General features: G+C 39.5%; 1 protein-coding gene across 16 annotated transcripts in view; it reads left to right on the top strand.

Annotated features, from left to right (window-relative positions):
- Window positions 1-25982, top strand: part of SOX5 (SRY-box transcription factor 5) — a 607791-nt gene that overhangs the window by 99993 nt on the left and 481816 nt on the right. For 8 of the 16 annotated variants that reach the window (XM_085570320.1, XM_085570318.1, XM_085570331.1 and 5 more), the window contains exon 2: window positions 23367-23491. The exons of the other annotated variants lie outside the window; for them this stretch is intronic. The gene's annotated coding sequence lies outside the window, so the exon portion shown is untranslated. The remainder of the gene's footprint in view (window positions 1-23366; window positions 23492-25982) is intronic. 16 annotated transcript variants of the gene reach the window in all.

Genomic DNA, 25982 nt, shown 5'->3' with positions numbered 1-25982 from the left:
TACTAATTTTTAGTGGCACTGACCGGTGCTTTAGGTATTTGAGCTTTGCAGCAATCCTGGAAAGCACCAAGGAAGAATCCTCAGGGAAGTGAAGCTGGTGCTGGTATTGTTATGGAAGATGACATGTATGAATTTGAAAAAATATAGTTAAATATAGTTAAAAATGCAACAGGAGGTAGATGCTGGTACGTAGTGGAAAAAAAATTATTTTGTGGCTCTTGTTTTTAAATATTTTCTCCTGTCTGTTTTCTCACTCAGTAAGAGTAATTTATGGCCCTCCTCTTTCAGTCTTCACTTGTTCAGCGAGAACAAATTTTGCTGATGATTGTAGTGCCAGCATGGAGTGTGCATCTGTTTATTTCCTGCCTGCATGGTGGTGGTGGAAGCCCGTAGGAACCTCGTGTTGATGGCTTTGCTGGGCCCTTTTGAGCTTCTGAGTCTGACGTTGGTTTCTCCTGCTCCCTTTTCAGTTCAAGGTGTTTTCAGGGAGCAAGTAACTCTCGGTGAGATAACACCTGTTTTGGGTTGTTGTTTTGGTTTTTTTGCTTGTTTTTTCTTTGTTGTTGTTTTTTTTTTTTTTTAAGATGTTGTAATCTGTTTTCAAAACAAAAGAGTTCTACTTATTTTCTTAAAAAAAAAAAGATGCACTTTTCTAACCAGAACTTTATGTGGCTGGTGGTTTAGTAATCCATGAGCTGAGTCAAGGAGATAACTTCAGGCAGGCTTGAGAATCCTGAGATCCCAGCTTTGAAAACTGTTAGTTTAATCTGCTTCCCACATGTAAACAATTTCAGCAGGCTTTTTGGGTAGCTTTTAATTTATCTCTTTTTAAAAAAGTTTTTAATACAATTGTTGATGAATATCTAACATAGTTTTATTTCTCTATTTTTAACGACTTTCTTTTGCTTGCATGAGCATCCCAGTCTATATGGAAAATATACAGGAAAAAAAAAGCTGCAGAAAATGTTTGAGGTAGCAGTGAATCAAGAATCAGCAGGATGTTGGGGGAGAGCAGAGGATAGCCAGAAGGATTTGGTTGTGGCCAATAGGTGACCACTGGTGATCCCTGGAATTTCCTTTACTGTTGGAGAGGGTGAGCAGCAAGTTGCTGACATGAGACATGGTTCTCCCCAGCCAAAGAGCTCCCTGTATGTCCTTTGGCCCTATATTTGGATGAGTTGGATGCAGTTCTCAAGCTCACTGGGACTATTACAATGCCATGATGTGTTGGTTCTGGTTTTTGCTTTATTTTTTTTAACGGGTAAAGAAAGGAAGAACAAAAGAAGAGCAGAACACATTTTATGTTAAATGTGCCTATGTTAATGATACTGAAATTTGAGATGGTGAAACTCTTTCATAGAATCATCCAGGTTGAAAAAGGCCTTTAAAATCTAGTCCAACCACAAAACTTTTCAACAAGCCTCAAGGGTAAACAGCATTCTTGGAGGCTGTGTGGGAAATCGCTGGCTTTTGGGTTTGCTCCTATGTTTTTATAGTCATGAAAGTGTCCATGAGCAGCATTGTGATGTTCTTGTCTAAGGCTGCAAATGGCAGCATTTTTTGTGGAAAGTGTGGTGATGATTATGCTGAGAACTTTTGTGGTATCTCATAAATTATTGAGGTAAAAAGGCTTTTTTTTTTTTTGGTATAGGGCCTCATCACAATAGTTTGTTTTTAAATAGGTAGGAGTAAAGTTAGTATGTTTTCTTTCTTTCTTTTTGACTGACTTCTGTGATGAGCAGAAAACCTATCAAGAATTGATGAGAAATGGGAGAGCTCTTTCTGTAAAGTACCACTGCTAAGAGATGGCAATATTTTGACTTGCTGGTTGCAAGTCTTTTATCAAAGTGCTGTTTCTGCAGGTTGCTTCTGTGCTCTGCATGTGTGTCTGTGTACTTAAAGAGGGCAAATTACAGCAAGGAGGGAAGAAAGGCATCCCTGCAGTGCACTGCACTCGCTGTGTGGGCACACTGGGACCACGGGGTCACATCCTGGGTAAGGAGGCAAGGGGACAAACCAGTAGTAGGAGGAAAAGGGGAAAAAAAAAAAAAAAAAACAGAGGGGAGGCAGTGAGAGGGGTGGAGGGGATGTTTTTGCTTCTGTTAGCCATGCCTTGATCAGCAGTGGTTGTACCCAGAGGATCCTCTGTGGGGCTGTGTGTCTTTAAAAGCGGTGGGGGGCTGGAGCTGGGGGAGTGCTCACAGCAGTATGTATAACACAGCTGTGCTCTGTTTATGCTTAGGCTACAATAAAAAAGCTATAAAATGTGAGATGTCATAGCTCCACTTTGCTTTATTTATACTGTTTCCTCTGAGCTCTGTCACACTGCACATTCATCTGCTAAGTTGCAGCAAGAATGGAGATTAAAATATCACAGCTCAAAATAGGAGTCAAGCGGAAGGAGATTCATCATAGCCCTATTAAAAAATATGTAAATATGGGAATGAAGTCATTTTAAAGCTGTATGGCTCTCCTTCTCAGTGGGCTGGGGAAAGCTGTGAGTGATGTGCTATGCGAGTGACAGATTTATGGGACTTGTTCTTCTTTCTATTTTTCACTCCATTCCACCAAAGTACTTTTAAGATTAAAAATATCAATTTGAATTGCAAATTTTCTCTATGCCATATATGTATTTTTTTAAAAAAAGGTTTTTTTCTTAACCATTACCTAAACTAATAGTGGAAAGAAGTATTATTCCCAATTAAATGGGGTCGGAAACATGCTCAGATGTTGAACTTGCAGTAGAGAAGATTTGCCCTTCTGGAGCACTTTTCATCCAGGATCGTCAGAGAACTTGCTTATATCAAGCCTCTCATGCCCTCTCAGATAGGGGCTTGCCTTACCCTCTGTACACCAAAGTACATTGAGTACTTGCAGCTGCAGTTCTTGGAAATGTCCTGTGGCACTCAAATGGTGGCATTTTTTAATGGAGGTTGTTCCTTTTCTCTCCTACAGCTATTTTGGAAATGGAGGTGGGGTAAGAAGTCTGCAATCCCAATTTCTCATAGTTTTCCATTAAGTACTGTGCAAAGAAAGCTGCCTCTGCTAGCAGGAGCAATGCTCTTTTGAACTTTGCAGCGAGCCTGTGGTCTTTGATGTGGTCAGACTTGAGCACGAGTTTTCCCCTGGAAGAACAAAGCACAGAGGTTACAAGATATTTGAGAAATTAGGGATTTTAATTAATACCCTGAAGATACAAGGAAGCCACCAAAATATTTCGCCCATGTTCAGTTTAGAAGTTCTATTTTTGAGTAAAGGAGGTGAAATGTGCTGCCATTAAATGGAGAGGTGCTTTGTGGGTCAGTGTGGGTAGAGTGCAAGGAGAGGGGAGCCAAGGGAGCGGGCTGCTGTCCTTTCCTGCAGTTGCACTGAGAGCTGAGGGGCTCTTAAAGGAACTGGATTTTTTTTTTTTTTATGCAAAGTGATGGAGGCAGAGCAGTGATTGTGTCTGTGTGAACTTTGTAGCTATTCACTTGGCCTGCCCCTGAAGAAGAATTTCTTGTGTCTGTCTATCCAAGTAGGATCCCTGTTCAGCTTTTGATCAGCAACCGAACAGTACAGAGAAATTTCATCCAAAGGAGGGATTAAAACTTATCATTATATATTTAAGGTTGCTGGAAATAGTTTTTCCTGTCCTTTTTTTCTTAAATGATGGTGTGTAGATGCCAGCAGTCAACCAAAACTTAATTGACTGACATCCTTAGAAGTTGGTGCTTTTAAAAAAAAAATTCAGCTGAACAAGATCAGGTCATCTATCTGTCCTATAACTGTGTCAAGTGCAACAATGAGAACTGAGGGAGAAAGACCACAAGTTTCCAATCATCTTGTTCCTGGGAATGCCAAAATGCTTTGTGGCTTGTGTGAACTGAAGTGCTCATGTGAGTGGAACATTCCCCACCAGAAATGGGGCTAAACCAACCTAGTTCCTGTGGCACTTGATTTATTTCCTGGAGTGGTGGCTTTCCTGGTTGTGACTTTTGCCCCATCTCCTACTGAAGTGTGTTGGCAGGAGCAAGGAGTGTCCTTGGGTTTGTGTGTCTGTTTTGTTTTTTTTTTTTTCCTTTCTTCCTTTGTTGCTATGAAATACAGGAAATGTCAATGATGTTTCCTACTCCAGTGTGCAATTCTGTAGTAGTCCTGGGATGTATTGATTTATTCATTAAGCTGTAATTGTCAGCAGAAGACATTACCTCCTTGACAAGCCATTCTTGTGCCATGTGTATTTGAGAACTGCTGCTTCTGGCTGAGGTTTGGGGTTTTTTTGTAGGCTTTTTGGCATGTCAGTATAAGCCCCTTGACCCTATAACTTTAATGTGTATGCATGTGTTTTCCTAAGGCAGCTCTAGTCTTGTGAGCTAACAAAGCCATAAAAATACACTTGAGCTTGAGCATTCACAACTCTGAATCACCTGTGGGTTGTCGTGTACTCACAAATAGTGATCCTCATTCTCCCAAGTCACTTGTCCATTTTGGGTTTTTTTGCTTCTGTTTGATTTTGCATCAATCAAATGATGAATTATTTGGTGGAGGAACCAAGAACATTTTTCAAGATGCATTTTTCAAGTGTGATTTATAAGCCCAAATCCCATTTCAAAAATGACTTGGGAGTAATTCAGGAATGGCAGGCTTGTTGGAAAACAATGGATTTGGGAAAAAAAAGTGCTTTGTAATCTATTTTTCTTGTGAAATTTATTGCCTGAGGTACCAGTGTTCTGGGTGTGTGTGTTATTTCATTTAGCTAATGTTTTACTTGATCTATGTCTCTTGCATGAAAGGTTATTGATATATCATGACAAAAAGGCCGTAATTTCACTGCTGTGATATCTGTTCAGCCATGATTCTTCTGCTGGGAACTCAAAAAGTCCTGCTGTATTTCAAGGTCCAAACAGGTTTGGAAGACCATTTGTCTATACATTAAGATGACGGTGGGAAGAAAGCTCATGAACTGAAATTGTCTCTCACAGGGCTCCTCAGCACTCTTTGAAAATCAGATTCAACTCATGCTTCTTCAAGTTAATCAAGTTCTTGATTTGTTCCAAAATCTTATCCCTTGCCTTGCATTTTTAAAGGGCCTGTCTACTACATACATAAGCTGAAGTATTATATTTGTTCTTGGATTGGGTGCTGTGAAGTGCAATGTTTAAAAACCATAATTTTTTTGTAATCATTTTCTTTTTTATGCATGGCAGACTCGTAAGAAGAAAATACTGCTGTTATATTAGCATAGCAAATAATAAATTTCATTATTAAATTCTGTGAATAAAAGTCTAAAGACTAACAGGTTGAGATTATAAATATACATTATAAATACTAGAAATATCAGTGAGTTCTGATTTAGATTTAAGTCATATACTTATATATACATATATAGGGCTTCACAAGGCTTATTGATTGATTGGATTTACATATGAAATCATCAAAGTATTATGCAGAGTTTAAGGAGTGCAGCTATGATGCAGTTAGTTAAAATTGGAAATTAACTTTGGAATTAGTTCCTAAATTTGAATATCTTAGCCCAGGCAAGAATCTGATTTAATTATTTGGAAGTCTTTTAAAAAAGTCTTAGCATTGTGAATTCAGTCGATTATTAGAACCTAATTTGAGACTAAGCTATGTGGAGAGTTTTTTGTGATATGAGTTCTTGGTTGCCACAGTAATATGTCCAGTTGATATGACCTGCAGCTGTTTTCTTCTTTGTGTAAATCCAAGCAAGGAAATACTAGGTAAGAAGTCAGCATTGCTGTATGTCTCTTCCTTGCTAGCAATGTCAATTTTCAGCCCAAATGCAGTACAGCTGGTCTGTGCTGAATAATAAAATACAGGTAATCCAGTGAATCCACTGAAGAACTAATATTTACAAAACATAAGGCTCTCCCAGGCATACTGTATCAGCTTGACTAAATATAGCAGACTATTAAAGCGTGACAATATAACAGGGTAAGTAATTTGCTATCAGTTACATTTTAACAAGAGTGTTTCCTAATGCCAATTGGCTGACACTGATGCTTTGCAGCCTGTATAACATTTATTCAGTACATTTTGTTGCAGTCTTAATACTTGCTTGAATGAATATCAAAATTGCTATTAATGCTGGCCTATTTTTTTAAAGCAAACAAGAGTACTGCTGTTTTAAATAATTTTACTGTAAACTTAATTTTCCAAAGCAGCACATTCATACAGTAATGTTGACTGTGAGGATGTTTCTAAATGGATTAATCAAGATTGTTTGACTCATTTCAGTGGTTGCAGGTCAGAGGTTTTGCTTCCTTCCCAAAGTCTCTTGTGGTATCAAAGGTGGCCTCCTCTCCTCCAAGTCATTAGCTCTGTCTTCCACAGAAGTTTCTTGCATCCTTTTCTCTTTGGTTCATTTTTGGTTGTATTAATTAGTAGCTTACATCTGTCTTCATAGCTGCTTAGCTGCACTGGGATCTCTTCCCTCTTCTGTTCTGCCAGCCCACGCAGAAATGAGCAGCCCTTAGTGCACAACTTGTTTCCTCCCAACCTTCTTTTCTACTTCTTCTTTCTTCTTGGATGTGAAAAGGTCAGGTGAGGGACCGTAAGCCCTTCCCAAGCCACCAGACTGGATAAAACCCTGTGTGTTCTCGCATCTTGTGTTCAAATGCCATACTTCCATATGATGTATTTTAATGTGGGTCTCCACTGGCTACCCACAAAAATTTATTGGATAATGAGACCAAACAAAGAAGTGGAACTGGAAGCATAAGGTGGAGTTAGCATCTCCTTAGCAATAAAAGGGTCAATTTTCTTTTTTTTTTGAGGTATTTGCAACTCCTGTAAGCAGAAAAGAACATGCCTCCCTCGTTAGCTGCTGAGGTCTCCTTGCTCCCTGTAACTGAGGAGTTTCAGGCAGTCATGGAGCAGCTGCTAAAAAAAGTGGGTGGAAGTAATTCAACCAGGGCCTGGAGCTGCCTGGCAGCTGTCCCACCACTGCCCAGGAGCACCCTCACTTGGATTATGAAATCCTCCAGTGGCCCCACATCATTCTGGGGACCACCCAGATGTGGGTGCCTTGGATGTAGCAAGTGATATTTCTGGGCAAACAAGAGGGGTTGCAGAGCAGGTCAAAACAATTTGGAGTTAGTGAGGATGGTTTTGTAGGAGGAGAATCTTTTAAAAATACAGTTCTACAGAATTCAGCAGGGAAAAAAATGGAGTAAATCTCATTGCATGTTACTCACCTGCAACCCCTGCAGAGGCAATGAGTTTATACTTAAATTTACAGCTTAAAGAATAATGAGGAGCAGAACTATGTGACTGTGCCCTGGAGAAAGAAAAGAAAGAAAACCTAAGATTATGTACTACCTACTAGATAGCCAGAATAATGGCTAGGAGACCATGCACTATTAGTCCTACCATCTGCAACAGTTTATTATTTACTCTCAGTAGAGTCATGGTTGCATTTTCTCATTAATTAAAATGGGATGGATAAGAAGACAGATCCTTCCTTTGGATATGGTGGTGTTTGGTTTTTCTTCATTGTCCAGAAAACATCACATTTATGTGTCAAGGAATAAAAAAAGTGAAAGTAAATCTCCACTGAATTTCCTTAGCTGGAGAAGTTTTCAATAGCAACATGGGAACACAATGTCAGACTGCAAAAATAAGCAAATAAATAAAAATAAAGCTGCTATTCTAGCTCAGCAGTCTTGTTTTCAAAACAAAGAGAGAACTCTTTAGACTAAATATTTCATTGACTTCTTTGCTACTGCAATTTTTCTGATATAAAAATATGACTAGAAAAATATTATGTAAATAACCGGGACAATTTTGTAGCATTGCAAAAGATTACTGACAGAATATTGTGATGCCAGACTAACATGTTACATTATTTCTAAGATTATGCTTGTTACTTGCCTTTCGTACCTTTACTCAAAGAATCTTTAATGCACTCTAATTGCATTATTACTAATAGAACTTGTAACAACAGTGATAAAATATTTATTTGAATTGTAGTAATTACTTTAAGTCATTGTGTCTAATTAAAGTCCAAAGACTTTTAACATCAATGAGAATCTTTTCACTAACTTCAAAGATCTGGGCCCTGCCCTATGAGAATTTCCAGCTATATTCTTAATGCTATTGGTTATGCTATAGTTCACTCTGATAATCATCAAAATTTATAGAATCATCACACTTGCCTATAATTATACTTTATTTTCAGAAGTGTGATGATAATTGGATTTCTCAGTTAAGACAACTGGTAATATCAGTGCGAGAAGAACAGTTCAGAGTGAGGATCTTTGGAGTCAGCACAGAATTTAGGAAGCAGCTCTAGGGTTTAATGGAAGCAGTGATATTTTAAGGATGGTATATGACAGAGTCTTTCTCTCTCAAATTATGGGTTAAGGACCCAAAGGGAAACAGACAAGCATATTAGGAAAATATCTCTCAGGCACTTGAGAAGGGAATTCAGGATTTGGATGTTGTATTGTGCTTTTTCTGGTCCTGTTTCTTCCTTGTGAACCATCCAGATGGCTTGTGTGAATGAACTATGGTCAGAACTGTGGCCTCGATAGTGATTGCTGCTGTTTTTCTGAGGAATCTGTGCTACCAAATATTTTTTTTCCCTCCTGGAACCATCAATATTAGTGGACATTAAACTGCATTTGCTCTGAACTGCAGGAAGTGTTTTTCTTATCAGGGAGAGAAAAGCAGGGAACAACTCAAAATATGACAGAGATTTTCCTCCTTGGGTTCACTGGGGTGAGACAGCTCTGTGCCTCTCAAAGACTAAAAATTATTTGTAAAGGCTTTGCTAAAGGGGAGGTACTCTTTGCTTATCAGTCAGCTGGAAAAAGAGTAGAGTGAAAGAATGAACTTATTTTGTATTAATGAAGGAAAGCATATTGAAATTAATGCTGTAATAACTGCTTGACAAATAATATTAAAAATAGAGATTTTAGTACTAAGGCACCTTTTCTGTTCTATACAGATAAAAAAATTCAATGTGTCCTCTACCAGTTTTATCATTGACACGATGAGCACCTTGGGCTGTATTATATTTGCTGTTGCCACATCAACTAAAGTACAGTTGAACATTTGACATGTTTCTTCTTTTATAATAATAAGACTGTCTTCCCTGCCCCTTTGATATATGTATAGATACAAAACACTAATAAAATTAGGTTTATGTTGATGAATACTGTTCTTTTAGGGGTAGACTGCAATATACCTGAGACCTTACACTTCTGAGCTTTTGGTTTTCTCTGCTGTTAGGGTATTGAAGGCACTACTTGGTCTAGTGAGCAGAATACATCTTTATTTTTCTTTTCATTTCCTCAGTAACAATATTGTTTCATGAGCTGACATAGAAATATTCATTAGCATTAGTTAGCAAAGATTCTGTGCTCTTTGCTATGAACTCATGCTCTGCTCAGGTTCCTGGTGCAGTCCCCTGTGTGCTGGCCAAGAGAGCAGCTGTCATACAACATGAGGCAATAACAGTATGTCTTGCAGTGGAAACAGAGAATATTTAAAATCTCATGAGAGAGAGCTTGTTCTGATGAGCTCTCCTCCTTTAAGAAGATGTGATAGTTGAGTGAGCCATGGGAATGGATGGGCAGCTTTCTGCAGGAAGTCTTCTGTGGAACAGAAAGCATCTGTGTCCAGCAGTGAATTTCCAATGGTGCTCAGAAGAATGGGATCAGACCCTTAGGATGTACTAAGATGGTGTATGAGGAAAGACCAGTAATCAGCTATTGTGGAGATGGAGATCTCTGTAACTCCAGCCCCCAGCAGTGGTAGGTGTGCTGCTGTTGAGTGCCCAGAGCATTTCCTTCTGGCCACTATTCCCTCCAGACTTCTCTGGGAACAATCCCACCAGCTTTCCCAAGGGGTGCCTGGTCCTGATGGTTACATCAGTTCCAATCACTTGTATTTTAGAGGTGTTTTACTCTAAAACTGGGCTGACTTGATGGCTTCTGGACACCTTGCTGTGGAGTGGAAGCAGAAGCAGCTAATGTGCGTGAATTTGGCAAGAGCAGGAGCTGGCTGTGCACAGCAGCTTCTAGGCACTCCAGGCAGCATCAGGACAAATCTGCATGTTTGCAGTCACCTGGCTTCCTGAGAGGTTTCTTCTCAAAATTGTTAATTCAGGGTGACAGAGTACATATTTATCACTCACATACCTATCCTGTCAGTAGGGCAGAAGGCAGGAAAGGAGTTGTATGCAATGGGATTCTCCCTAGCGTGGGGGTATTTCCCCCCCGTTAGTTCTTCTGTAATTAAAATAAAGAAGCTTAATGTTTAAAATGGCAAAATTTATGGGTAGGTGCCATGCTTCCAGATTAGTTTAATAATATATTTTCATTGTGAGGAAAGATTAAATTTCTTACAGATTTGCTGGTGTCATCAGTCCCCAACATGTGTAAACAGCTGAATTCAGAGGACCCTTATCTTGTGACTGCCTTTTCTTTAAAAACATGCCAAGTGTAACATGTGGGGAAGTTGGTTTTCATCTGCTGACACTGTTTAGGGTCCAGGATTTATGATAGTTTTGTGTATGTAGACAGAATAGGCATTTTATAAATTGGATTGTTTGCAGAGTACTACAGGACACAAATGATATTGTTGCTACCAGCTATGTTATATAGAATATATAAACACTGATGAATTTGTAGCACAGGGGCCTGTCACCCTATTTCTTTTATGTGCTGTGGGTGAGGTACATCACTTCTGTAAGTTCATTTATTCCAACAGCTTACTTTTGTAAGCATTATTACATACAGTGACTATGAAATGGGAGTACCTACATTTTGCAATACTGAAGGCTGTAATGACAATTTCCCAGAAGCTTTGAGATCTGCTTGTGATTTGCATAAAATATAGCATGTTTACATGTTTTTTCATCTGAGATAAATATATGCTAATAAGGTATGTATTAACTGGATGGAGGTATACTAATATTATTTGCTTCATCGATAATCATTCTGTGACTTGTGTTTTCTATCCATTGTGCCAGCATTTGTAACCATCACGTAATGTTTAATTCATAGTTATTTTTGGGAGGGGAGGGAGCTGGTGGTGTTATGCTTGTTTTTGTTTTTTTTTTCCCCCAGGTATTTTTTAAAAAGTAGTAAATACTTACTTGACTGATGAATAAAACATTTGATCTGCAGGATTCCACTGTGCATGAGGAGCACATTAGTAAAAAGATGATGAAGCTGTAGCTGACACTAGTATCTCTGAAGGAATTTGTTTCCTGTAGTACAAACCAGAAATGGCATTATCCGGCCTTTCTAAAGGGCATTTTAGCACGATCCTTGTGTTTCAAACCCTGTCTGTAGAGTAGATCAACAAGAAGTGATCAGCAGATGTGGATTCCAGGGGATGGACAAAGTGTCTAATGACTAAATGCAGTGATTAGTGAAGGTAGGATCAAGACAGAACCATAATCCCCAGAACAACCAAGATAACTTTTTTCTTTCCAAATCTAGTTAATACCTTGACCTTTTAATTATCCTAGCATCAAAGGGAAGTGACATCTTCTATCTGGCTCTCATTACTCCATCAGTTCATGTAAAATTAAATGCTTGTAAATATATAAAACAGTCCTCTGAACAAAGGGCTTTATTTTGTTCATGCACATTTTTGCATCTCTGGGTTTTTTCCTGATGCTCAGGATGTCCATCACTACCCTAGAGACACCAGTCTGCAGGAGGAGACCCACTCCTGGTTGCTGTGACCTCGAGGGTCTCAGAGGGCTCAGTGCCTTCACCTGGGAAAAGGTTTGCTTCTTCCCTCCATCTAAAAGTTCCATTGTGTGAAGAGAGAAGGAAGAAACTAACTGGTTCTACCTTATTTTTTCTAATCCCAACCAGAACAGCCTTGTGATAAAAAAAAAAAAGGGGGGAAGAAAATGAGGAGGAGAGAAGCAGCAGGGGTAAGCCATGGAAAAAGGGAGTTAAAGCAGTGAGAGAAGTCCTAAGGAACTAGTGAAAGAAATTTATAGGCTTGTTAAGTTCCTGCAGTTTCAGAGACTTTTTGTCTGACACTCAACTCTGAGCACTGATTTTTGATTTTTTTCTCCACCCCCCCTCCAACTGCATGGATTTTGTCCTTCCAGTTTTTTGGGAATGATGGTGGTTGTAATTAATACAGCAAATTGTTGATGTTTGCTATGAAAAGTGATATTGATTTCAACAGGGATTGTAAAGCCCTGTTTCATTTCACTTACCATTCTGACTTTGCAAACCCATTTGGCATTGATAATAAAAGCAGAGCATTTTTGCAGGAGGGAGAATACTGGTGTTTTTTGGCATTCAAACTTTAATGTTTGTCAAAATGAATTGTCACTGAAAAGTTTGCTCATAACTCTCCTAATCAAATCTTAAACAGGCATTTATCATGCTTTGAGTTACTTTTGAAGATTATATTTTGGTTTTTGTTTGTTCTGATGTGAAAGTACAACTAGAAGGGAAAATGAAATTAATCTCTTCTAAAAACTGTGAGCAATGCAAACTTCAAGTTTTGATGCATCATGAAGGTGTGGTCTATATTTGGCATTTGGACCCTTAAAGGAAATGGAAAGCAAAAGGCACACAAGTGCCAGCTTTATTAAGGCACTTTGGAAGTGTAATCAACCTGAATTTTGTTTGGATTTGTGCTACTTGGAGGATGGAATGAACAAAAATTTATGCTTCTGAGACTTTTTTCTTTGTAAAGAACCCCAGCATCACCCACCCATGACACAGCCCTTAGCTATAGTCTGCCTTCCTGGTGGAAATATCAGGGGATTTTCATTGGTCTCATGTGGGTGGGATCTCCAAGGAACAACCTGCTCTAGTGGAAGGTGTCCCATGGAACAGAGGTTGGAACAAGATGGTCTTTGAGGTCCCTTCCAACACAGGCCATTCTGTGAACCTGTGATTCTTTTCTCTGGCAGTATGAAATCGTAAAGAGTTAACAGTAGGTTTAGTTGACAGACTCTTCTATGTGCTTGTGTGGAGGAAATAGTATGTGTGTTTCCTCTTGCTTTGTTGTTTTCTTTCATTTTCATTCATTAAATTCAAACCCTCTCAGTAAGTAACAGCACCTAGCAGGCTGCTGCTTTTATTCATATTCTTTGGAGGATGGCAAAAGGAATGGGAGCAACAGGTTGAAGTGCTACTCTCTTGGACAGTCAGTGTGGAAAAGCAGCAGCTAAACCTTTACTGCCTCTAAATGAACACAATTTTTACTTTTCCACTTTAGGCTCTGCTTGCTCTTTAGGTGATTGAATTTTAGTATTTTCTGTTGTTAAATAGCAACTCTTAGGAAAAAAAAAAAAGTCTTGAGAGAATGAAATCTCAACAGCATCACTTAGATTTTTCCTTATGGACATTGTTGTGATGGTTTTTTGCGTTTTTTCATCCTACCTCCACTTCAATCCATGTGTTGGTGAATCACACAGTTACTTCAAAGGCTGTGTCTGTGGGCATGATTAGAGATACCTGAAATCATGAGAAAGCAGGAGATAAGGAAGTGAGTGAAGTTCTGCTAGGATTCATACCATGCTAGTGTAAAGAGGGGCTTTTAAAAAAAATTATTTCAGAGGTCCAAGATGTTCCAAGCTACTTCTGCTATGTTCCCACATGGTAACTGAAACCTGAGCCAACCTTCCCATTAGTCAGGGGAAAAAGTGACAATGTGTTCTGGGTCACTGGTGTATTTGTGTTTGTAATGTGACGTTCCGCTCATAAAGTTACATGAGTATCTGGAATGTCAGTGCCCTGCTTGTCACAGCTCCTCCATGAGGGAGGGGGAGCTTGTCACAGCTCCTCCATGAGGGAGGGGGAAGGGTGAGATGGAAAGTTGGGCTGCTCTGAGATGGATTTTGGCCCTCAGGCATGCCTAGAAGATGCAGTCACAGTGCTGTGCTGCTCCACATAGACCTCAGGAGCTGCCAAAATTACAAAAATATTATTTGCTCCACTGAAGCCTTACACCAGCATGGCAGATACACAAAATGCTTATGTTTATCTTAGTGGAAAATGGTGGTAGATGGCAATGAAGTACAATTATTTAATTTTTTTTTACCAATCTTTTCTTTCTTGGTTGTATGGAACAGCCAGACTTCCCAGACATTGGACATGTTTACGAGTGTCTGTAATATTTTGATTTTTTTTCCTCCCTTCATTTTTCCCATAGGCTTGTTCACAGCAACACCCACTGGAGGTAATGAGCAGTGACAGTATCACTGCAACTTTCCCCTGGGGAGCTGCACAGCATTGGCTCCTGCAAGCCGACGCTGGGAGCAGTGGTTTTTATATAAAGGGTGGGATGCCTCTAGTCTCCAGCAGCATGTTTGCTGTCAACCAGGAGAAAATGCTTAAATAAAAAAGTCTAATAAACCTGATCAAAGCGGAGATGGGTTTTGGTTTGCTCAGCTGCTGTAATGGGTAATGCGAATGAATGACACAAATTTTAATGCAATATAGTTTATTTTATTCCTGAAGTAGGTTCGTTGTAATCCAAGCAAGAAGTGGAGCTGTCATGCTAATGTGAGCGTTTTCAGTAGAAGAAGCATGAGATCGTGTTCTTAACAGAAATTCAACCCTGGGCATATGAAGATGTGGTACGGAAGGGTATAAACATAAGAAGCTCCTGGTAAAGACATAGAAATGGCCTTTGTGTGGCCTTCTGATAGGAAGAGAGATCAAGTTGACTGTGCTGGACTAGAGAGTTTAGTTGCTCTGAGAGCTGGGCTGTAATTCAGTGAGCTGACAGGAGGAGTGAAGTATCTCCTCAATATCTGTGTTTGGCAGAGAAGATGAATGCATACATTGGGAAACAATGTTTAAGTGTTTTATTTCCTTATTTCAGCCTGTCAAACTGTCAGCGTGGTTAATGGCCACCAGGAGAGAGTGAGGGGAAGGGAGGGAGGGGAGGAGGAGGATAAATGTAAGGAAACAAAGGTGCTGTGGAGTCTGGAACAAAGGAAAACTGGGAGAGATTAGCAAGGCGCTGAGGCATAATGGTGCCCTGGACACAAACATCCAAACTCCCTACGTTGGCTCAAAGTTTGCTTTGCTCCAGACTTCCAAGGAAAGGTGTGCAGATAATGGATGACTCAACACAGTGCAGGAGATAGCTTTATTTTAATGTATTAATTTTGCTGTGGTAGCACTGAAAGGAACTTCAGCAGGGCTTCGTGTCCTGTTTCAGTTGCGTGCTTTGCCAGAGCAGCATCCGAACTGGGCAAGATGGAATTGGCTTGCCCAGATTTTGAGATCTTGGGGTTCAGGTGTTTGTGTTGTTTTACAAGCCATCTGTACCTGGGCTTGTTCCTTTAAACAAACAAGGCTTGAATTGTTTCTGTGTTAAGTATACAGGGAAATGCAAGGGTTTGGGACTAAATTCTTCTTTCTGACACACCCACGCACCTTCCACAAAGTCAGTACAAATTGAATGTATTTCATAAAAGAAGTATTTTTAAGGCCAAGCCAATATGTATTTTCATTGCATGGAAACAGAACAAGAGTAAAAATAATTTTAAATAGTTTCTTTTTTGTTTAATGCCTGTTTGGCTCAGTAACCACAGGGGAGGATAATACAAAATACTCCTGTACTTTAGGCAAAAATGATACTTTGTTTTCACTGCCTTGCTACTCATGGGGGTTGGCAGCAAGAGGACTTATGTGTTCTGTCATGGGAGGTGGAGTTGGCTTTCCCACACCCCGATGGAAAACCTCCTCAACTGCCTCTGGGAGCTGAGGAGCCCAAGCAGGACCTGTCCCAAAGGGATAAATGACAAATCTGAAGCTTTTTGGGCTCTGTGGCAAGTGTGTGGCTCAGCTGTGTCTTAACCTGAGCAACAAAAAATCCTCCCCTTGCTCATCAAGGGTGAGAGCAGAACCCAGAACAGAGAATGGAGAAAGAGATTAAACCTTAGGATGTGTAGTTTTAAGTTGGAGGAAATCTTTGGGTATTGCTTATTCATGTCAGTGGAGTTGTGAGGCCACAACTTCGCAGGGGAAGCCACTTTTATTTCGTGCAGCATCATAAGGTATGGATTTGAACTGGGCATGGGAAAAATCAGTTTTCCTTTGACAGGTCATTGTTGTAATAGTTGTGTATGTTCTATCAGAATGCACATTTCTAATTAATTACATTGCAAGATTCAAGTAGCTTTCAGTTGATTTTGCCTAATGCTTCTTAAAAAATTATCTAGATCAAACAAATTACTAAAACAAGGAAAGAATGATGCAATATTATTCAGCATGATTTAGAGTTTTTATTACGTTGATAGTCCAAGTTGTCAGGTTTTTTTGTAGTCATTTCAACAGAGGAGAATTTTTAAAAGGAGTTTTGAAAGATAATATAGAAGGCTTTTGAAGCCTTATAGTATGTTTTTGGTTATGAGCAGAGCTCTGAAGAATACTTGGTGTTCATTTTGAAAATTGTTATTAGGTGTTGGAGGGTGGTGCTGCCTTGAGAGACAAGTCAGCCTGGCTGTGCAGAATTGAAAAGAAAAAAGTAAAATGGCATTAGATTGGGAGGAAATGAGGAGAGCAGGGGATGAGAAGGATGACTTTTGCTGTGGTAAGAGTAGGGCAAGGCTGCTTTTATGAACTCTGAGGTAGTTGTGTTCTTACATCATGTATTTTATGGCTTTATGGTGGGACTGGAGCTGAAATCTTCATGGTATTAGAAGTGATCTGCTTTAGCACCCTTTGGAAGAGGTGTTACTTATTTGTCCCTGTCATCAGATGGTCAGCTGAAAGGATAAAGTCTGAATCCAACCCTCCAGCTTCACAAATATGATGTCAGTAGAGTATAGTAACACTTTTTAAATACACATTTAATCAAATCTGTGGACCCTACTTGGTGCATGTGCAATGATGTGCCTGGGCTCTGTGGTCTCAGGAGGTGCAGCAGGGAACAGTGTGTGCTCCAAACCTGACCTAGGCATTCCCAGTGACTCAGGGCAGGCAGAGCTGCTGGCTCTGGGCCATGTGTGAGCTGAATGGGGCAGCCACTGCTGGGGAGAGCTGAGCTGCCAGTGAGATTTTTCCACCTTCCTTTGTTTGTGGTTCACTGGGAAGGAACATGCTGCATCTCAAACCTGGAGCAGCATTACTAATGTCTGGATACAGATGCAGTCCTGTGTCTCTGTATTTACATTTTCCATGCAGTTGTGATGCACACATGAGTTTCCTTGCTTTGCTGAGCTGCTCTAGGAGCTCAATATCAAGCAACTGTGTTCAAGCCCTGAATTTTGAGGCTCTGTGCTGAAGGAGCCAAATGAGCCCAACGTGCAGGCTCGTGTGGTTGGATGGGCTGAAGAAATTAAGCAGAACTCTAAAAAGAAGTGACTTTGTTACTCAGCCAGTTTTTCAAAAGGAAAGTGAGTTTATGTGAATCCCTGGAAACTGCTTCACATTGTTCTCATTCAGGAATCTACATAGGAGACACTTTTTGCCAATAAAAGCATTAATTCATGGGTAATGTGGAGTCCTGGCCATTCCCATGTGAAAGCTCTGCCAGATTGGGTCAGTCGACTCCACCTTCTAAAACTATGTATGTTTATGACATGCACTGCTTTAAGCCATAAATAAATCTTAAGCCATAAATAAATATTACAGGCATTGTGCCTGTAATAATCTTTTTGCAGAGCTGTACAGCCTATTACCCATTAGCTGATGTATTTATCATGCTTACTGCTCTTTTCCATTATGGCTGTAGTATGAGTGTGAGAGTATCTGGTAAAGTAATTTAAAAAGTATTGTTTAAAGTACAAAAATACAGATCATGCAAAGTACCCTTGAGGTAATGGAGCTCCATGTGGGCACAGAGCTAATTATTGTGTATCATTTTGCTGCTCATACAACTGAAGTTCATCCATACACTGTGTCTGTGTGTGTACAAATATGCACAAATACATTTATTTGAGATCTATTGAAACCCTCGTGCTTGTGTGCACTCGACTACTATAAAGTTAATACAAACACATGATTTCACATGGGGAGATACTGCTTTTATATGTAGAAGGAGGTGATGATATAGTGAAAGATTTTGTTACTGTATAATTAATGAGATTTTGTTACAGTATAATCTTTTGTTACAGTATAAGTTATAAGATTTTGTTACAGTATAAGATATAAGATTTTGTTACTGGATAATCTGTATATCTACACAGGAACTAAGGAAATACCAACTGTGCAAGACTAATGTTCCTTTGTTCTTAATGATTTACTTTTTTTAGGAGTAAAGGAATAATTCTGCAATAAAAACCTTTTGGAATAATTTAGCTTCAATCTTATATTGTTTACCTTTTTTTTTTTTATATATAGATACTTTTAAAAGAGGGGGTTCATAATTAAATGTGACTGTCATCACGAACCCCCAGTTTGTCACAAACTCTGGCTGTTTGCATATTTTGGAATTTCTACTGGTTCTAGCATTTAAAAAAAAAGTCCTAAAAACGAACTTTTCCTTGAAATTCAAAACTACCTCGAAGCCTTATGATTTTAGAAAACCCATCAACTCTATATCTAAGTGTTATGGAGTGTCCATGAAAAGTGTAACATTTTGGCATCTCCCTTCTGGCAGCAGCTGAATGCTATTGATTCCAAAGTAAAGAAAGGTTTCAGAGCTCTCCTGGGACTTCCCTGAAGAAGGAGCAGTAAGGGAAATTAGGGAATTTGCTGCTGTCAGCTGTCTCATGCTGCACTCCACCCTGGCAGCTCTTTCTTGTGATGCTGTGCTCACATCTTAAAGCTCCTAATATAGAAGGTTTGCAAGTTTGCCAAGAAAATAACTCTGGTTTTTTGTAGATCTTCTTGTACATCTTGTAGATATTCTTTTTTTTATTGTAGATGTTCTTTCATGGATTTAAGAAAAAGGTGCTGTTGATGGAAACCTTTTAGAATTTCTGATATATTTGATACATCTCTGGATAATTTTGTGCAGTAGGAAACTACAAAACTATCAGAAAAAATAAATCAGTGGTCCTTTCAGGTCCCTTTCTCCTGAAATACCATGTAAGGGAACAACATACAGATTAGAGCTCAGTTTCCATCCCAGAATTTATTTCTTCATTCTCCTTCCAGGAGAGAAAGAAAGCAATATGAAGATGGAAGGCAATCTTCATATCCCTTATTAATTTTGTCAACTGCTGTAGTTGCTGGGGCATGAATTATCTCCAGGTCCTGCCTTTGCCAAATATGTTGCTACTTGGCCTAAAAATTGCATGTGCCAGGTTCTCTGGAAGTCTCGATGCAGGGAGCGTGAGCTGACAGGACACAGCACTGAATGGGGATGTGTCCTTTTCCCACTGACATTTCTGAAACAACAACTAGGAGCTCAGCAGCAGCTTCCAGAGCTCTTTCAGTCAAGCAGAAGTCCAGGAGACCAGGTTCTGTGCTTTTAGTAACGCTTCTGCTCTATTGTCACTATGGGATTTATTTGCTGCTTGATTTACTAATCTGCAAAATTTAAAATGCTGATATTGATCTTGAAATCTGCTGGGAATTTACAGCCTGATCTTTACCCAAATCAGAGGGAGACTCCCATCTATCAGTTCTGGTTTTTGGTTTAAGGCATTTGGCAACATAGAAGTTAAAGGCTGCAGTGATTTGCAGTAGAGCTTTCCATCTGCAGAAGCAGAGCTTTTGTTCACTGGCATTGGAGTCCTGTGAGATCCTTAGATGAATCTAGGTATGAAACATGAAAAATTACTTCTATTTGGACAGCATTAGGACCGTAAGATAAATGCAAATGGGATCTCCTTGACCCTGTTCTTGAACAGTCTACATTAGAATAATGGAATTGTTTGGGTTGGAAGGGACTTTAAAGATCATCTTGTTACAACCCCCTGCCATGGGCAGGGACCCCTTTCACCAGACCAGGTGGCTCAGAGCCCCATCCAAACTGGCCCTGAACATTTTCAGGGATGGGGCAGCTCCAGTATTTTTCCAACATTCAAGTCAAGAATTTCCTCCTAACTTCTACTCTAAACTTGTCCTCTTTCAGGCATTAGGCAAATTAGGCATAACACAGCAATAAGTTGTTGGTTTTTTTTTGGTTTTTTAAAAGTGGGGGTGAGGAATCATAAAATAAATGCATTTGTGTCTTAAGTCTTCTAGAAGTGTGGCACTAGGATGGCTCTCAGTTGCCACTTTGTTCTTAATTTTACAGCATTCTGTTCATTTCTGAGACAGAAAAAATGCCAAAGATCAAAAGGTCCCTCCATTAGCTATGTCTGGTGCTCAGGTTTGTTGGAATGACTGAGCACGGATGTGATCTGTGCTCCAGAGGCACTGTGACCCAGCCACTGGTATTTGTCCAGAAAAATCCAGTAGCAGCACACAAGTTCTCACTCACTAGCTTTGGATTTGGTCTCAAATACAACATTTAAATAAAAAAGGAAAGAAAAAAAGAAAAAAGAACCTCTGGGAGGATCTTCCTTTTTGATCATTAAGACAGCAACAACAAATTATCCCTGTTTAGTGTAGGTTTTGAGATTGCTTTGGTGCCAAGAGTTTTGCCACCTGTTCCCAGCAGGATGAGGTGGGGATATGAAGAAAACTGGTAATCTTTGAGAAATGAAATATACATGTGCACTTACAAAGTGAACTTTGATAATCTTTGTAGTGAGTGAGGTAAACCATCTCAGCATTACAAATCACTCAGAGGATGAGCTGCTTTAGTGCAGCCCAGACAGCTGGGGACTATTTGTTTACATTTATTTAAAGGAACCTCAGCAGGCAGATTCAAACAGAAATCTTGAATTTTCTTGTTTTATTAAAAACAAAACAAACAAACCCCCAAAATCAAAACCAACAAACAAAACCTCTACCATGGTAAAGGTCTGTATATGATCTTATTTCTTCTTTATTTTTTCATATTCTGCTTTTCCTACAGCTTGCAAATGAAATAGTAAAATCCATTCTAAACCAGAATTGATGTTGCTTGGAAGAAGTCTGGCTAGAAGTCATGAGAAGTCATACAGGTTACATGCTCATGTAAATGACCACAATTCCAAGCACGTCAGTGTCCTGGATGACCTGACCTGTTAGGTTGGGTGGGGGCAGAACCAAATATTTATAACCCTGAATAAATTAGAAGGTGCCCTAAGCAAAAATACCTTTCCAGGCTGGAGCTGGGCTGGCTCCTCAGCAGGAAGGTCTACTTTCCCAAAGGCATTTTCCCATCCTTGCTTCCCCTAGCAGGTGTTCAGAGACCCTCTCTGCAGCAAGAGAAGGTACTAGAGGAAGCAGGGAATTAACCCTTTGCTTAGAAGAGACTAGGCTCCTTCTCATACTTGGCAAATAACAATCAGAAGGTGCTACCTAAAAAAAAAAAAAAAAAGAAAAATAATATGCGTTGCTGTAGTTAGAGGCATAAGAGGTAACAGAGAAACACATCCCGCTGTTGAAAATAAGATGAGCACTGTTAAAATTGTGTCAGTGAGGTCTTGGGTCCTAGTAGCAATGAAGGGGTTAAATAATTTCTGGCAGCCCATTGATCATGTAAAGCCATAAAGCAGTTCCAGTAGAAGGAGATGTGTAGAGGTAGAAAATATCGGACCGAGTGCATGCTCTCTGTGGATAATAAAAATTACCCACTTTCTCACAGATGTCAAATCTGGCAGTTTTCCACTAAAAATTTGGACTGCATATCAACTATCCAAATTATTTTAGTGTCTGTTGAAGAGTGTGTTTGGCAGGATTTCCAGCAGGAAAATAGGAAGTCGATTTGAAAACATTAATAGTATTTGAATACAACTGCTTAAGCTGATTGTTCCTTAGGTGAACTCCAATGGAAACACATTCTTCCCTGCAAGTTCTCAGAAAGCGTCCAGGTGGAGAAAGTGGGGATGTGAAATAAGTGCTTAAGAGGGCAGGGAAAGGTTTATCTCCAGGGGTTTTACCTTCCTCCCCCTCCTGTTTTATTCATTTATATAGATCCTGGTAAAATAAAGGGGGATATAATAATTGGGCAAGTGTTTGGGAGGAAGGGGACATGAGAAGGAGGGGCATGGACACTAAAGAGAGAAAATATGCAAATAACCTGTGTTATTTTAGGGTTCTGGATGAACTTCAGTGATGTGGGAGAGGGAGGGGATGTCACTGAGGCCTTGGTTATGATGTGTGTGCGATGGGCAGGTGCTATCAAAGCAGCAGCTGCGGGATTGGGTTAGGTGCCCCAAACGTGGGAAAAAAGGACAGCAGAGAAAGCAGTCAGAGGTATGCTGTTATTTAAAATAGTGCATGTTTCACTAGTTTACTCCTAGAATAACACAGGATTTCTGGGGTTAAAACTTGACTTTGTGGACAAGCACTCATGTTGAACATAGGGTTTCCTTCATCTTTCTCTGAAGCAGAGATGGCAGAATAAATCAGAGGAGTGGCAATATTGCTGTTAGGTTAGAACTGAGACACAGGGGAATGAATCCAAGAGAGGAAAGCATCAGAAGAATAAACTGAAAATTTCCTGATTGGGAATTTGGCTAGAAATGGGCTTATAACTCTAGATCATGGATATCATAAAATACTCGAAAACTAAGTAACAGGACAGCAATGCACTTCTGAAAGGAAGTGGTGGAAGTCATGTTCTGGCAGGTACTTCCACTGGCTTTGACAGGCTGTTTTAATGCCAGCAGAATTAAGTTAGTATTTCTAACTGGGGATGTAATCACAGTAATGCTTTCCTGAGCTTTTCAAGAACAAAAAGTAATAGGAAATAAATACCCTCTGGTCTCCTGGTGCTCTAAACACTTTGTGTCAGATCTTGAAAATGTCTTGTCCTGGCTTGGGCCAGGACAAGTGTTGAAATAGAGCTGTTGTACTAATATGGTTTTTTTAAAAAGTGGAATCAATTTCAAGCCAGTGCAGTGTTAATGGGGCTGCAGACAGAATAGCACAGTTACTTCTCTTCTTAAATCCTGCAACTCTTTTGTGCCCTTATGAGACTTAAAAGTGCATCAGCAGAAAAGCTCAATCCTGTCCCTCTATTTACTGCTGCTCCTGCCCTGCCAGGGAGATTGGCTCGTTGCTATAGTAGGAACTGTGCATGTGTGAGAGAGAGTTGCTGATCCAGAGAGCTCATGCTCTGCAGAGGTCAGAGTTGAGTCTTTGATCTGTCAGTGCGCTGATACACTTCTTAAAACAGCTCTCATGAAATTCTCAGGCTTGGCCACATCTAATCTTTTCTTCTGGTGCTTGGAGAATTATTGTCAATCCTTATGTGAAGGATAGCAATGGAAATCAGATGGTTTTCTGATTTGGTGAAATTCTTGATATATTTATAATTCTTAGAAATTTATTACTTGGATTTTGGGGAGGAAGTCAGAATTTTATCTTTCAGAGGACTTTCAGGTCTCTTCCAAGAGGTGATCTCTGTTTTGTTGCCATTTTTCTCAGGCTGAGTTGGATTCCCAAAGGGTATTTTGTCAAGCTGTTGTTTCCTGGGCAGGATTGCACTCTTTGGGAGAAAAGGTCTGGGAGAGAGAACACAGCGGGGTCCGTGCCCTGAAGTGGGGCAGAGGGTAAGTTGTGGAGAATAGTAAACACACTTGAACTATTAGTCTGGAGCAGTCAAGAGAAGAAAGGAAAAAAATTTAAAAAAAGAGAGAGAGAGAGGTCTTTGAAATCCTTGGTCTTGTTTGAAGGGAAAAGTGTTAATGTCAGGTCAGGATTAGTTAGTATCTTTTATTGGTACTTCACCATTGAGTCAGGAAATGTCTTCCCAGATACTTAAATAGCCTACTAGAAGTGCTGAATTGATCTGTGGAGTATTTGAGAGATTTTCTTCTATATCTATGTTAGAGCACTGTCTATCTCCAGCCATTGTATTGACACAGGATGATTTTAACATCCCTACATGCCCAGTTCTGGCAAGTGTTGTGCTGTCCCTGTAGGGAATGCCAGCAGCTGAAATGTTCAGTGACATCTCAGGAGGTTTTCCGCTTCTATTCAGGGCATGACACAGGGAGAATAGGTGAGATAGCTAAATATGTGGATGGGAGGCATGTCAGCTTGCTGAAGCACTACCTCATCAGTTTTGGTTCTTTAATAAGACTAATAGAAATTTAGGTCAAACCCAAAGCAAAGCTATGTCTGATCATCCAACCATCAAACAGGGAAAGATTTATTTTTATTATAAAGGGGTACATCCAACAAAATTGCTTTTGGGTCTCCTAATTTGTGTTTGTGGTATAAAAATTTCAGCAAATCTCAGGTTCTCCTTTTGTAATGAAGCTTGTTTCTTGTATAAATTCACTGCCTGCTATGTATACTGTATTTGGCCATCATGAAAGAATGGACAAGTAAATTCAAATTAAAAAGTCTCTATACTCCTCCTTTAGTGTCAAAATGGGATGTCAACAGGCCTCTTCGTCTAGATGATTTAGGTGGATCTGCCCATGTGACTGGATTCATCACTTAAAGGATTTTTTTGAGGTTTTGGTTGATTTTGTAGTTTTTCTTTTTTTTTTTTTTGTGTTTTGTTTTATTTGTATTTTTTTTACCTTGGGAGAAGGCTTTCAATACTTCCCTTGTCTTTTTAAGTTTTCTCCAGCTGGCAACTGGAAAGGAACTCTCTAGGAAAGAGTCAAATCCTGACACCGTGGTTGAGTCTAGGTCTAAATCCAATCTTTGTGGCTTCACTCTGGTCTGCTCCAAAAAGTTTAAGGGAAGGGCCTTTTGTCATTCCTGTCACAGGAAAACAGGAAATTCTAGGAGTTCCAAAATTGCCCATTTTTGTAATGTTTCAACCTCAGTTACAAGAACTGTAATTTACTAAACATTTGTTCATTTACTTAGAATTATAATAAGGCTTTGATTATTATTCTATTTTTTTTTTTTATTCAGTAATTGAACAAAACTGAGTTAAATGTTTCACTCACACCTCCAACTATCCAGTGCTCAAACTTAGTCTTTTAACTTTTGGGCCTACTTTTATAGGTAGAACAGGTTGATTTTATGACAGAGGCTTCCCCAAAGCCAGAGGCACTTTCTCTTCCTGTTCTTTGGACACACATATTTCTTCTGATACCGTGGGCATAAATGTCCTTGATCTTCACAAACATATAGCTGGTGGGCATTATAACAAGTCTCAGCTTGCTGGGAGAAGTCTGTAAAAGTGAGAATGCTTTCCAGTGTGGATAATAAAATACTTTCCTGCTCTTTTATATGGCTTTAACACACACTGAGCATTGCAGTTCCTCTTAACCTGCCTTCCAGATTTCTGTGGAAGTAAAAGTTAAGAGAAAATGACTGATTTGGGTCCTAATTCTGCAGGTTCTAAGTGCTCAGAGCTGGTCAGGACCTGCAGCTGTTCACAGAGTTAAAGAATGTGCAAGTCTATTACTTGAGATACTTTTGCCAATAGAGCTTGGATTCATCTCTTTAGGACTAGTAACAGAAATTTCATGAAGTCTCCTGTTTTGATCTCTGTCAGATTCTGTGGCTCAGCAGGAGATCCAGTGGTCAGGATTTTCAGAATGTTTCATTCTTGTTTGTTTCAAAATGTGTTGGTGTCCTTTTTGTTAAAATAAGCTCCCAGTTGAAAATTGCTGGCAGATTAAGTTTACATTGGTGACTCGTAGCATGAGAAAATAACACGACCTTAATGAAACAGTGACAAGTGTACAAAGACATCATTTTCTGATAGTCCCCCTCTCATTCCCCATTCTGTGTCCAGCTTTAGGTGAGAGTGATAACAACACATGGACTTCTGTGAAACTAAGACTTCCTATATTGCTACATCTTCCTGTAGTTATTGTTTCTGATTTTTCTGAGTTTGGATAGGCTGTAGTCTCAACTCCATCATTTGTCTTGGTGGCTGTCTGATATTTCAGCAGGAATTTCTACTTGCTTTTGTCACTTCAGCATTATTCTCCATTCCTGGAAGTGTTCAATGTCAGGCTGGATGGGGCTCTGAGTAGCACAGTAAGGTTTCTCTGCCCATGATAGAGAGGCTGTAATGAGGTCCCTTCCAACTCAAACCATTCTAGAATTGAGAATTCATTTGTTCAT

Source organism: Lonchura striata, chromosome 1A, assembly GCF_050655825.1.
Source record: "Lonchura striata isolate lonStrDom1 chromosome 1A, ASM5065582v1, whole genome shotgun sequence".
Taxonomy (NCBI): domain Eukaryota; kingdom Metazoa; phylum Chordata; class Aves; order Passeriformes; family Estrildidae; genus Lonchura; species Lonchura striata.
Note: the sequence above shows the minus strand (reverse complement) of the source record. Positions and strands in the feature narration are given on the sequence as shown.